A 13,998-nucleotide genomic window follows, 5' to 3' on the forward strand; every position below is an offset into this window, starting at 1 on the left:
CTGGATATGAAATTCTGGGTTTAAAATTCTTTTCTTTAAGAACGTTGAATATTGGCCCCCACTCTCTTCTGGCTTGTAGAGTTTCTGCTGAGAGATCTGCTGTCAGTCTGATGGGCTTCCCTTTGTGGGTAACCCGACCTTTCTCTCTGGCTGCCCTTAAGATTTTTTCCTTCATTTCAACTTTGGTGAATCTGGCAATTATGTGTCTTGGAGTTGCTCTTCTGGAGGAGTATCTTTGTGGCGTTCTCTGTATTTCCTGAATTTGAATGTTGGCCTGCCCTGCTAGGTTGGGGAAGTTCTCCTGGATGATATCCTGTAGAGTGTTTTCCAATTTGGTTCCATTTTCCCCCTCACTTTCAGGCACCCCAATCAGACGTAGATTTGGTCTTTTGACATAATCCCATACTTCTTGCAGGCTTTGTTCATTTCTTTTTCTTCTTTTTTCTTTTGGTTTCTCTTCTCGCTTCATTTCATTCATTTGATCCTCAATCGCTGATACTCTTTCTTCCAGTTGATCGAGTCGGTTACTGAAGCTTGTGCATTTGTCACGTATTTCTCGTGTCATGGTTTTCATCTCTGTCATTTCGTTTATGACCTTCTCTGCATTAATTAGTCTAGCTGTCAATTCTTCCACTTTTTTTTCAAGATTTTTAGTTTCTTTGCGCTGGGTACGTAATTCCTCCTTTAGCTCTGAGAGGTTTGATGGACTGAAGCCTTCTTCTCTCATTTCATCAAAATCATTCTCTGACCAGCTTTGATCCGTTGCTGGCGATGGGCTGTGCTCCTTTGCAGGAGGAGATGCGCTCTTATTTTTTGAATTTCCAGCTTTTCTGCCCTGCTTTTTCCCCATCTTTGTGGTTTTATCTGTCACTGGTCTTTGATGATGGTGACGTACTGATGGGGTTTTGATATAGGTGTCCTTCCTGTTTGATAGTTTTCCTTCTGACTGTCAGGACCCTCAGCTATAGGTCTGTTGGAGATTGCTTGAGGTCCACTCCAGACCCTGTTTGCCTGGGTATCAGCAGCAGAGGTTGCAGAAGATAGAATATTGCTGAACAGCGAGTGCACCTGTCTGATTCTTGCTTTGGAAGCTTCCTCTCAGGGGTGTACTCCACCCTGTGAGGTGTGGGGTGTCAGACTGCCCCTAGTGGGGGATGTCTCCCAGTTAGGCTACTCAGGGGTCAGTGACCCACTTGAGCAGGCAGACTGCCCCTTCTCAGATCTCAACCTCCGTGTTGGGAGATCCACTGCTCTCTTCAAAGCTGTCAGACAGAGTCGTTCGCGTTTCACAGGCTTCTGCTCCTTTAGCTGAGCCCTGTCCCCAGAGGCGCAGTCTACAGAGACAGGCAGGTTTCCTTGAGCTGCTGTGAGCTCCACCCAGTTCAAGCTTCCCAGCGGCTTTATTTACCTACTTAAGCCTCAGCGATGGCGGGCGCCCCTCCCCCAGCCTCGCTGCTGCCTTGCGGTTAGATTGCCGCAGACTGCTGTGTTAGCAAGGAGAGAGGCTCCGTGGGCGTGGGACCCTCCCGGCCAGGTGTGGGATATAATCTCCCGTGTGCCGGTGTTACAGCGCAGTATTGGGGTGGGAGTTACCCGATTTTCCAGGTGTTGTGTGTCTCAGTTCCCCTGGCTAGGAAAAGGGACTCCCTTCCCCCTCGCGCTTCCCAGGTGAGGCGATGCCTCGCCCTGCTTCAGCTCTCGCTGGTCGGGCTGCAGCAGCTGACCAGCACCGATTGTCCGGCACTCCCGAGTGAGATGACCCCAGTACCTCAGTGGAAAATGCAGAAATCGCCGGTCTTCTGTGTCGCTCGCGCTGGGAGATGGAGACTGAAGCTGTTCCTATTCGGCCATCTTGCTCCGCCCTCGATCGATTGATTTTTTTTAAAGCAGTTTTAGGTTCACAGAAAAATTGAGCAGAAAATACAGGGAGTCCCCATATACTCTGTTCCCACATACATAACCTCCCCACTATCAACAACCTGCACCAGACTGGTACATTTGGTACAGTCGATGAAGGTACTCTGACACATCATCATCCAAAGGGGTTAGGAAGATTCTTGAGCCCAGTGAATAGGCAGAGCACTGAGGATTTTTTTGGACAATGTAATTATTCCATGTGATACTCCAATGGTGGATATATTTAATGATACATTTGTCAAAACACCTAGAATGTACAATACCAAGTGATCTGTAATTTAAACTTTGTACTTTGTTTGTTTCTTCTGTTTGATATTCTCAGAGCTTCCTAGATCTATGGTTTAGTGTCTGACATTAATTTGGGGGAAAATTCTTAGTCATTATTGCTTCAAATATTTATTTTATTCTCTTCTCTCTTCTCTTTCCATTCTTCTCATTATGTGTATGTTAACACGTATGTAAAACCTTTTGTAATTGTCCCACAGTTCTTGAATATACTGGTTTTTTTTTCCATCTCTTTCCTCTTTGCTTTTCTGTTTTGAAGGTTTCTTTTGACAAATCTTCAAGTTCAGGGATTCTTTTCACAGACATGCCCAATCTACTAATAAATCTATCAACGGCATTCTTCATTTCTGTTACAGTGTTTTTGATCTCTGGCATTTCTCTGCTTACAGTACTCATCTGTTCTTGTATGTTGTCTACCTTTTCTATTAGAGCCCTGTGATAGTTAACTTTAGGTGCCAACTTGGCTGGATTAAGAACTACTTTGATAGCTGGTAAAGCATTATTTCTGGGTGTGTCTGTACGAGTGTTTCTGGAGGAGACTGGCATGTGAGTCTGTGGACTGAGCGGGTAAGATCTGCTCTCAAAGTGGGTGGGCACCATCCTATCAGTTAGAGGGCCAAGATAGAACAAAAAGGCAGAGGAAAGGCAAACTCTCTCTCTCTCTCTCCTCTCTCTCTCCTTCTCTCTCTCTCTGTCTCTTTCTCTCACCATCTCAGAGCTGGGACTCCATCATCCTACGCTTGAACATCAAAACTCCAGGCTTTCTTGCCTTTGGACTCCAGAACTTACACCAGCAGACCCCTGGTTGTCAAGTCTCTTCAGACTCAGACTGAGAATTACACTATTGCTTTCCCTGGTTCTAAGGCTTTTGAACTTGGACTGAGCAATGCTATCAGCATCTCAGGGTCTCCAGCTTGCAGATGGCCTGTTGGGGAACTTCTCAGCCTCCATAATTACATGAGCCAATTTCCCTAATAAATCCCCTCTCATCTATCTATCTATCTATCTATCTATCTATACATATATATCTGTGTGTATATATAAACCAAATATATATATATATATATATATATATATATATATATATATATAGTTTTTAATTCATTGATCATTTCAACATTCCTGCCATATTTGGGCCTAGTTCTGACGCTTATTCTGTCTTTCCAAGCTGTGTTCCCTGTCTTTTAGTAAGCTTTGTAATTTTTTTTTTTTAAGTTGGACCTGATCTACTGGGGTAAAAGCAAATTTGGTAAACAGGCTTTTAGTAGTGTAGCCATAAAATGGAAGAGGAAGGAAAGTATTCTGTGGTCCTATTATCAGGTTCTAGGCTTTTATCTTTTAGTCTGTGCCCTGGGCTGTGAACTTTACAAGTGCTTCTCAGTTTTTCCTTTTTTACCCTCTTTGGTAGAGAATGACTAGGGGGGGACCATAGCTGAGTATTTCGTTTCCCCATGTGAAAGGCTGGACTGGCTGGAGTTGAGTGTTTTCCTTCCCCCAGGTTGATTAGACTTCGATAAAACTCCAGTATGTTAGGTTCTGGTAAAATAGGTTCTTCTCTTGGGGCAAGTCTTTTTGAGAACAGAACGCTCTGGCATATTTCAAAATGGTTACTTTTTTCCTCCCCAGAGCCTGAAATAACTTTTATCTGATCTTCACTGATAACCATAGAGTTCCTGAAGGCAAAGCGCACAAAGTGTGGGGCCCCCCTGTGACAGGGTCTCCCTGAAGTTTTTGTCTCTCAGACCTGTCCACACCGAGCCTCCAGAAACCTGCCATTGCAGATCAGGCTTTGCTACACAATGTCGGCTCCTACTCAGGTGGGTTTCTGCTCTGGTGAGTTCTGATTCTCTGTTTCTGCCTGTCTGTCCTCCCAGTTTGGGGGCAACAGTTTGCACTGTGACCTCACTTCTCTGAAGGATCTAAGAAGAGTTGTTGATATTTTCGTTTTTCAGCTATTTACTTGTTGTTAAGATGGAATGATGACTTCTACGCTGCTAACAGACCAGAAGAGAAAATGGAAGTTCCTGGGAGATTTTTTAATGCTGGAGCCTAAGCCCCACCCAACATTCTGATTTAATTGGTCTAGGGTCGAGCCCAAGTGATTCTAACTTGCAGCCAGAATTCAGAACTATTAATTTGTATCACATACACTTTATTGCTGAAAAAGGAGAGAGATAGGCAATCAGAATGGGCACAGAGGACTTTGTCTTTGGTCAGTCCAGTCAGCCTTCTCCGGACTGGCTACAGTTCTGTAGGTCTTTTTAAAAGAAGTGTTATCCATGTGGCATTTGTTGTTCTGCTCCTGGCCCTGCCATTCTCAATGATCTCTGTGTATTTATGCTAGGAATTAGTGACATAGACAGCTTTAGACTTTTCTTTAGTTGTCTTACTGATGATAACTTAATATTTCTGTGACTTCAAGAACAGTGCCAGTTTGCCTCAATCTCTTTAGTCTGCAGTGACTCTGGGATTCTCTCCAGGAGCGTGACAGCAAATGTACTTTACCAACTTCTTAAAAATGAACAGGGTGATATCTTTCTCCCAAAGAAATATGTTTGTAAATTTTTTTCACACCTACATACTCTCTCAATTTAGCCCAATCTCTGTGGCATTTTACTTGGTTTATTATAGCATCACTGTCAAATTTAAAGGTTTTTCCATGACATCATCTTTCCCCAATCTTTATTTAAAAAAAGAAAAAGAAAGAATGTTGTAGCAGGTAGGTACTCCATGAATGAAAATATGTCAGCAATGTCACATTATTTGTATCTTTTAAAAGATTTTTTAGCTGAGTGTCAGGGCACATGCCTGTAGTCCTAGCTACTCAAGAGGCTGAGGTGGGAGGATCACTTCAGCCCAGGACTCCGAGGCTCCAGTGAGCTTTGATCCCACCACTGCACTCCAGCCTTGGCAACAGAGGGAGATCTTGTCTCTAAAATTAAAAAATATATTTTTTAAAAATTTAACAACTTTATTGAAATACAATTCACCATACAATTCACTCCTTTCAGTTGTATAAGCTATAGTTTTTAACTATATTCACAGGTTTTCACAGTCAGTACAATCTAATCCTAAAACATTTTTGTTGTCCCCAAATGAAACCCCATACCCACTGGCCATCACTCCCCATTTCTCCTCACTATGCTCCCCAGCTCTGTGCTACCACTAAACTACTTTCCATCTCTGTGGATTTGCCTTTTCTAGACATTTCACATAAATGGAATCATACAACATTTAGTCTTTTGTTAACTGACTTCTTTCACTTAACAGAATGTTTTCAAGATTAATCTAAATCATAACAAATACTCATTCCTTCTTATCACTGAATAATATTCCATTATATGGATATACCACACTTTATTCATCCATTTATCAGTTTATGAACATTTGAGTTGTTTTTCACTTTTTGTCTACTATGAATAGTGCTGCTGTAAACATTCATGTGTAAGTTTTCGTGTGGATTTATGTTTTTATTTTCTTTTAGTGTCTATCTAGGGGTAGAATCGATGAGTTATTGATAAGTCTGTTTAACACTTTGAGAAACTACCAGAATGTTTTCCAAAGCAGTTTCACATTTGCACCAGGAATGTAGAAGTGTTTCAATTTCTCCACAACCTCAGCACAATTTGTCATTGTCTGTCTTTTTTATTATAACCATCTTAGTGAGTGTGATGTGAAACCTCACTATGGTTTTCATTTGCATTTCCTTAATGGCTAATGATGTTGAACATCTTTATGTATGCATACTGGTTGTTTGTGCATCTTCTTTAGACAAATGTCTATTCAGATCCCTTGCCCATTTCTAAGTTGGATTATTTTTAGTTTTTTATTTTTAAGTTGTGCTTTTTATATATTCTGGATACAAGTTTCTTATCAGATATGTGATTTGTAAATATTTTCTCCCATTCTGTAGGTTGTTTTTTTACTTTCTTAGCATTATTTGCAGCATAAACTTTTAAGTCTTGATATAGTCAATTTTCTTATTTTTTCTTTTGTAAGTTGTACAGTTGGTCTTATATCTAAAAAACCATTGCTTAAACAAAAGCCACAAAAATTTACTCCTATGTTTTCTTCTGAAGGTTTTATAGTTTTAACTCCTACATTTAAGTGTATTATGCATTTCAAGTTAATTTTTGTGTATGGTGTGAGGAGGGATATCGATTTCATTCTTTTGCCTGTGTATATCCAGTTATCCCATCTTCATTTGTGGAAAAGACTATTCTTTCCCCCATATAATTGTCTTCCATACACCTGGCAAAGAATCAACTTATGATCAACATAAAGGTTTATATCTGAACTCTCAGTTTTATTTCATTAATCTGTATGTCTGTTCCTATGCCAGTACCACACTGTTTAATTATTGTAGCTTTGTAATAAGTTTTGACATAAGTAAGTGAGAGTCCTCCAATTTGTTCTGTTTTTTTCTTTTTCCAGATTGTTTTGGCTAAGTTGGGGCTGTTGTATTTCCATATTTTAGGATCAGCTTAATTTCTGCTGAATAAATAAATAGTAAATAAACAAATGTCAACTGGATTTGATAAAGATTGCATTGACTCTGGAGTTCAACTTGGAGTGTATTGTCATCTTAACAGTACTAAGTCTTTCAATCCATGAACATAGGATGTCTTTCCATTTAACACAGTAAAATTGAGACTTACATATTCTTAAGACTAAAGTTGGCATTACAGGTAAGTCTGCTTTGGATAACAGCTTAATTAACCCATTTTTATATCAGATCGCTTTTTCATAGCTAATATTAATAAATATTCATAGAAATTCTTGGCCATCCTCCACCCATATGTACAATTTAAAATGATGTAAGGCCACATGCCAAAAGTATTTCAGTTAAATTGAAAAGGTAGAACAATTTAAAAAATTCAAAGTGAAGAAAATAATCTTGGAAAGGAAATGACTTTCTAAGCAGCACACAAAGGCAAAATACTGAAGGAAAAATAATGATGTATTGTACTACTTAATGATCTAAAGTTTCTATTCTTCAAAGTTTCTCATAAACAAAATTAAAAGTACAATTTAGAAAGAAGACTACATAGAAGATACTTGACAAAGTGAATAATTTCAATAAAGAGCGCCTTAAAAATGACAAAATGTGAACACTTCAAATTTTTTGTAATGGAGAAAGAACATGAGCAGTCACACAAATCATTATCTACCAATAGAGAGTGTAGATATTTGGCTTCAGAAGTAGTCAAAAAAATCCAGCATAAAGCAGGAGAGTTAATTTCTTACCTATGAAACTGATAGAGCTATTTTTGTTTGTTTGTTTTTTAAATAAAGAAACTGCCTCGTGTTAAGTGTGAGGGAAAACAGACATTCTCATATAGAGAAAAGAAAATTGTAAGTTGATACAGTCCTTCTAGAATACAATATGCTAATATATTTCAAACTCTTAAAAATATGAAGACTTTTAAACCAGTTATTCAAGTTCTAGACATTTAAGGAATTAATCAGAGATGTGTGCAAAGGCTGATCTCAAATTAATTTTACTGTTGTTAATTGCAGTGCATAAAAATGCTAACTCTCCAGTAAGAGGGGTGCAGTTAGATAAATCATGGTGCATGTTGCAGACAAATATTTAATAATATGAGAAAATATCCAGAATGGAAGTCAACGCAGATACAAAAGCTGCATTATGCTATGACTCAAGTTATGACTAATAGTATGCATATACATGAATCTATATTGTTATGAATATTATAATATAATGTATATGCATATTAAAAGTACCAGAAGTTGGGGGACTGAGGAAGGAGAATTGCTTGAACCTGGGAGATGGAAGTTGCAGTGAGCCGAGATTGCACCACTGCACTCCAGCCTGGGCGACAGAACAAAACTTCGTCCAAAAAAAAAAATTCCAGAAGTTTAACATTGATTACTCTGTGTCAAGATTACAAAGTGCTATTTATTTTATTCTTTCTTCTTTTCTAAAATTGACTTTCCCACAATTAATTAAAATTAAGCATACACATACATACACACCCAGGTATTTCACATATTTCGAGTAATATTTATGTATACATTTTTACAGTAATATTTAGAAGGAAGAAAATAAATAAATAAATAAATATATATAGGAAGAAATTATATGTGTGACATAGATCTTTGGAGTATTAGTCATATTAAAAGTGGAAGCAAACTAGAAATAAGCCAAAGGAAAATATGGAAACAATCTTGGATACTTTAACCTGATAGAGTATTAGATACTAGTTTAAATAATTACTACAAATCAATATGATGCTATATTTGTAAAATAAGTAATTTTATCTAAGTAAAAATGCAGCATCAGAACGAACTAATACACTAGGGTGTCAATTATGCAAAACTCTCATATGCATGTAAATGAGTTCAAGATAAAATACAAAAAAATAGCTTGTTATAGTAAAGAGTGTGATTCTTTTTATTTATGATGCTTTCATTGCATTATTTATCAAATAATATGAATTATAACATAATTGGGTTTCTCACAGGACACTACTATTAAACTTACAATACATTTGATTACTCATGTTTAAATTGGCTTATGTCTTAAAGTTCAATTCTATTTTGCTTCTGGTCTTTTTCAACCCACATCGTTTATCCAAAATTTTTTTTAACAGTGACATCCTACAAGTGCTATTTTGCTGTTCTGTTCTTTATGGGAAGTGAAGAAAAGCTCCCTCATCTCTATGTATTCAGGGCCCAGCACACAGCCAGTAGTACTTACTGCATATCAGTGAGATTAATTCAAGTATAAAAACTGGTAAAACATGGCCGAGCGTGGTGTCTCACGCCTGTAATCCCAGGACTTTGGGAGGCCGAGGCTGGCGGATCACGAGGTCAGGAGATCAAGACCATCCTGGCTAACACGGTGAAACCCTGTCTCTACTAAAAATACAAAAAATTAGCCAGGTGTGGTGGCGGCACCTGTAGTCCCAGCTACTTGGGAGGCTGAAGCAGGAGAATGGTGTGAACCCGGGAGGTGGAGCTTGCAGTGAGCCAAGATTGCACCGCTGCACTCCAGCCTGAGCAACAGAGCGAGACTCTGTCTCAAAAAAAGAAAAAAAAAAATTGGTAAAACATAAGCCTCAATCTCCACTCAGACGTGAGTAACTGGCAGACGCCTGTAAGGCAAATCTCTCCTTTCAATTTTTATTTGTTTGTTTGTTTGTTTGTTTGTTTGTTTGTTTGTTTGTTGAGACAGGGTCTCGCTTTGCTGCCCAGGCCGGAATTCAGTGGCATGATCATGGTTCACTGTAGCCTCAGCCTCGCACCACTACAGCTATTTTTTTTAGGTGGGGTTTCACTATGTTGCCCCCTTTTTAGCATGTATTTGCTACCCCTTTGCTTCCACTTTAATCTCTTGTCTTATTTTTTCGTCACACTTCTCCATCCCCTTTTTCCTCCCTCCTCTACCTCTCCCTAACCTTTTTGCTCCTCTTTCTATCCTACTTCACCTCTTCTCTTTTCTTCATATACTCAGACTCCTCTGCATTCGGGCCTTCATATTTCCTGCCTCCCTCCTTTTCCTCAACTTTCTCTGCCCAGTCCCATCTTCTTGTTCTTCCTATTCTTGTCACTTTTGTCTCTGCCTTCTGTTCCCTTTTTCCATTGGATGCATCACAAAAACACCAAGTTGGAAGCCATTGCTAACTGTTCCTCTTCTTATTTCCCTTCTCCTCTTCTTATTTTTAGTAATAGAACCTGCTACATTTTAGCTGCACCCCTGGTTACCCAAGTAGAAACTTCATTCCCCAGCCTCCCTTGCAGCTGGGTAAAGACATGTTGCTGAGTTCCGCCCAAAGGAATGTAGGCAGAAGTGATGGAAGTAACTGTTTGACCTCTCTTCTTCTTTCTCCCTGTTACTTTCTTCCCACACTCATTCTCTCAATAATCATTTCTCATTGCGAGGCCTTTAATACTCTCATTAGATGACTCACAAATTTCTCCCCAGCCAATCTCCCTGAACTCCTGATCCACACATCTCACCCTATATGACACTTAAATGTCTATTAGGAATATCACTTTTGGCATGTCCCAAATGAAACTCTTGGTCTTCCCTCTAATCCTGCTCCTCTGGAAGCCTTTCCACCTCCTTTAATAGCGGCCCTACCCTTCCAGTCACTCAGGCCAAAAGGCTAACAACTGTCCTGGACTCATCTCTCTCACACCATATCTCACTCTGTCAGCAAATCCTGTTGGCTCTACCTTCAAAATACATCCCCAGTCTGCCTGCCCACTATAAGTCAACCTCACTGCCGTCACTCAGTGTTGGCTACTAAAGTCTTTGCACGAACTAACTGCTGTCACTCAGTGTTGGCTTCTAAAGTCTTTGCACGTAATAGTCTCCTAACTGATCTCCCTGTTTTTACTCTTGCCCTCTGCTTTCTGTTCACAGAGGACCCAGAGTGATTCTTTAAGTGTTAAGTTACATCATGCCACTCCTCTGCCCACAGTCCACCGAAGGCTTCCCATCTCAATATAAACCCAAACCCTGCCATGTGCTTTGGGGCCCTCCCTCTCTGGTTCCCTGACCCCTCTGTCTTCCCTTCTTGCTGGTCTTTGCCTACTCTGTATGGCAACCACGCTTTTGTGCTTCTCAAACAACTCAGGTAAGAACAGGCCCCAGGGCCTCTGAATTGACTATCCATCCCCTCTATTTGCTTTCCCTCAAGTACCGCCACCACTTGCTTTTTTACTTCCTCATAGTTTCACTTGGTAGGCTCCCTCTTGGTGCGGCCCACCTGACCCCCATCTTTAAATTTCATCTACTCTTCCTAACTACCAACTCTTACCTTGCTTAACTTTCTTCCTGCTTACTATTACCCTCTAGTATTCTCTGTCTTTATGGATGTTGGTTTTCTTCCCCACCCCACCCTGCTCCCAACTCATGAGGACAGGGATTTTGGTCTTATTTGTTCACTGACTAATGGAGCATGACTTCCTACTTCCTGGACTGCTGAACAGCTGAGGCTTTAACATGAAAGACACATAATCTTCTACTTTGTCCAAGTCACAGTCATTTGGTCCCTGTTAAAAGAGCTAAACAAAATCCTCGCTGATTATTTCAGTTTCACAAAATGTATTTTTTAAAAGACTTGATTCTGAAGAAGAGAGAATTTTCAGTGAGCAGAAAGAATGAAATTCTCTGTGTTTATGTTTCTCATTGCTTTGGGTTCACTTCTGCTGTGGATATCAAATCATTTTGAGATTCCTGTCTCACGCGTCCATGTGAAGAGACCACCAAACAGGCTTTGTGTGAGCAACAAGGCTGTTTATTTCACCTGGGTGCAGGCGGGCTGAGTCCGAAAAGAGAGTCAGCAAGGGTGGTGGGATTATCATTAGTTCTTATAGGTTTGGGGATAGGTGGTGGAGGTAGCAGCAATGTTTTGCCGGCAGGGGGTGGATCTCACAAAGTACATTCTCAAGGGTGGGGAGAATTACAAAGAACCTTCTTGAGGGTGGGGGAGAAACAAATCCCAATGGTGGAATGTCATCAGCTAAGGCTATTTTCACTTTTGTGGATCTTCAGTTGCTTCAGGCCATCTGGATGTATACGTGCAGGTTACAGGAGATATGATGGCTTAGCTTGGGCTCAGAGGCCTGACAATTCCTGTGTTAAATTTGTATAGGCCAATATTAATGGCTAATATAGTAATGTTATTATTTTTGAATATTATTAATAAATAATATTAAATATAAATATTATCAACATAGAATCCTGTTGATGGTGTTCTAGAGCCTCCAAAAATCCAATTCGTTTGCTTTTTCCCCACCCACTTCTCTCCTGTTGTTAGTACCATCTTTGGGTCTTGTTGGGAACAGGCCCCCCAAAATCTGGCCATAAACTGGCCCCAAAACTGGCCATAAACAAAATCTCTGCAGCACTGTGACATGTTTGTGATGGCCATGACACACACGGGAAGGTTGTGGGTTTACCGGAATGAAGGCAAGGAACACCTGGCCCACCCAGGGCGGAAAACCACTTAAAGGCATTCTTTTTTTTTTTTTTTTTTTTAATTTATTTATTTTTGAGATGGAGTCTCGCTCTGTCGCCCAGGCTGGAGTGCAGTGGCCGGATCTCAGCTCACTGCAAGCTCCGCCTCCCGGGTTTACGCCATTCTCCTGCCTCAGCCTCCAGAGTAGCTGGGACTACAGGCGCCCGCCACCTCGCCTGGCTAGTTTTTTGTATTTTTTAGTGGAGATGGGGTTTCACCGTGTTACCCAGGATGGTCTTGATCTCCTGACCTCGTGTTCCGCCCGTCTCGGCCTCCCAAAGTGCTGGGATTACAGGCTTGAGCCACTGCGCCCAGCTAAAAGCATTCTTAAATCACAAACAATAGCATGGGTGATCTGTGCCTTAAGGACATGCTCCTGCTGCAGATAACTAGCCCAATCCATCCCTTTATTTTGGCCCATCCCTTTATTTCCCATAAGTAATACTTTTAGTTAATCTATAATCTATAGAAACAATGCTTATCACTGACTTACTATTAATAAATACATGGGTAAATCTCTGTTTGGGGCTCTCAGCTCTGCAGGCTGTGAGACCCCTGATTTCCCACTCCACACCTCTTTATTTCTGTGTGTGTGTCTTTAATTCCTCTAGCAACGCTGGTTTAGGGTTTCCCTGACCGAGCTGGTCTCAGCAGGGTCTTTTGTTTGTTTGTTTTTGAGACAGAGTCTGGCTCTGTTACCCAGGCTGGAGTGCAGTGGCCTGATCTCTGTGCACTGCAACCTCTGCCTCCCAGGCTCAAGCTATCCTCCCATCTCAGCCTCCCAAGTAGCTGGGACCACAGGCACATGCCACCAGGTCTGGCTAATTTTTTTTTTCTGCATTTTTAGTAGAGACAGGGTTTCACCTTGTTGCCCAAGCTGGTCTTGAACTCCTGATCTCAAGTGACCTGCCTGCTTCAGCCTCCAAAATGCAGAGATTACAGATGTAAGCCACCACACCTGGCCCCATCTTTGGGTCTTAGTCTAAGCAAATAAGCCATAAAGCAATGAAAATATTACACAATGAAAAACACTGTGGAGGTGATGAAAAAACATACCTTTAAAATATATATATATATATATTTCTATTCATGTGATAGGAGAATACTGGCAGAGCATAAACATTTGCTGCAAGCCTATTATGTGCCAGGTGATTGTCTTAGTCACTTTTGTCCATCGCGGTCCTGGTGAAGACTCTCATTGTGGCTTGCAGATGGACAGTTTCTCTCTGTGTGCTCATAAGGCAGTGAGAAAGGAGAGCTCTTTCTCTCTTCTTATGAGGTTATTAATCCCAACATGAGGGCTCTATCCTCATGACCTCATCTAACACTAATTACCTCCCAAAGACCCCATCTTCAAATACTAACACACTGGGGGGGTTAGGGCTTCAATGCATGAACCTGGGAGGGACACAATTCAGTCTATAGCAGTAATTAAGAACAGCAACAAGTAAAACTGGGTGTGTAGTATATGCCAGGCACTGTACTAGGCACTTAGGCAAGCCTGAGAGAAAACCTCCACAGAAAGGAAAAAGGAAAGCTGAATTTCCCAGGGTCTCCTCCAGAGGAAGGTTGTGCTGTTCTTTACCCAAATCATCTTGAAAGCCCACTGTGTCCTAAAGCTGATGGAGTACAGAATGGAAGAGCTGACCCAGGGCTCAGCTCCAAGACTTACCTCTCTCCCAGGCTGCAGCTCCAGTAAAGACCCACTAAAAATGAAATGTTAAACATTCTTCTCAACCTATGAATTCAAGGAGTATCTTATAACTTAAACACACTACATACTTATAACATACCAGGAACCATG

The sequence above is a fragment of the Piliocolobus tephrosceles genome, chromosome 1, assembly GCF_002776525.5.
Source record: "Piliocolobus tephrosceles isolate RC106 chromosome 1, ASM277652v3, whole genome shotgun sequence".
In the NCBI taxonomy this organism is placed as follows: Eukaryota; Metazoa; Chordata; class Mammalia; order Primates; family Cercopithecidae; genus Piliocolobus; species Piliocolobus tephrosceles.